This window comes from Mus caroli, chromosome 1, assembly GCF_900094665.2.
Source record: "Mus caroli chromosome 1, CAROLI_EIJ_v1.1, whole genome shotgun sequence".
NCBI classification, from domain to species: Eukaryota; Metazoa; Chordata; class Mammalia; order Rodentia; family Muridae; genus Mus; species Mus caroli.
The window spans coordinates 162,534,618-162,535,827 of NC_034570.1; positions in this window are offsets into that span (position 1 = coordinate 162,534,618).

Here is a 1,210-nt window from a genome sequence, read left to right on the forward strand (position 1 = left end):
ACACACACACACACACACACACACACACACATACACACATCTCTGCTATATATAGGATAAAATAATCTCAGCCAACACTCAGGAGATGAACCAAGAGAACCTTGAGTTTGCAACCAGCCTGGGCTACATAGTGAGATCTTGCATTAAAAAAAAAAAGTAGAAAATAAAATCTAGAAGTCCCTTTTCCCTTCCCAAAGTTTCCCATAACTGGAGTTAATATGCTGACCAGCTTCTCAGTTTTTCCTATGTCTATTCAAATAGAACCCCAGGAGAGCTGCATTTTCAATCTTCACCCGACAGACCACTGTTCACCCCTCTTTTCATTTCTTAGCTCAGCAGGCGCTGAGGCCCCTCTCTCAGCTCCTGTAGGCTTTCCGTATGTAGTCTGTATTGTTCGTGCTTGTGTGTGGTTGTTCCTGCAGCTGAGACACAGAGAGACTATTTTCCATTTGTTTTCTTAACCGTGAAAAACACTGCCACGCTGGCAAACTGGTTAGAGGTGGCTTTGGCCCCTATTTCTGTAGAATCGATTTCCTTTGCTGAATCATAAGGTAAGCTCACTTAAAATCTTAAGATATTCTGCCAGCTGCTATTAAAAGGGCACTGCCCTGGAGCTCAGCAATAAGATAAGGAAGTCTAAGGTTCACTGGGGTGACCTTGGCTTCTGGGGAGGGAGGGGCTTGGCTAATTTGCATTTCTTTATTGTCTGTGCAAGTATTTTCCAATATAATGGTGGATTTTCTGGGTTGCATTTTTCTTTTTGTGAGCTATAGTATCATTCGTTCAATTTTACATTGTTTTCTTTCAATTTTACATTGTTTTCTTTTTCTTAAATTGAGTTGTTAGACTTCTTGCCACTTACACTGTAAATGTCTTCTCACAGTCTCTGAGTTTTGTTTGTTTGTTTGTTTAAAAATATTTTATTATATAAAACCATTTTTAAATTTTCTGGTCATATTCAATTTTAAATCTATTTTTAATCATCTTCTTCTCTCCCAAGTTCTTTCAGATCTTCTCCTTCTCCATACCCACCTAACTTTAAGTTCTTTCTCAAAAACAAAAACAAAAACAAAAACAAAAACAAAACTTCAGTATAAGAACAAACTCCCCAGCGGGGCGTGGTGGCGCACGCCTTTAATCCCAGCACTCGGGAGGCAGAGGCAGGCGGATTTCTGAGTTCGAGGCCAGCCTGGTCTACAGAGTGAGTTCC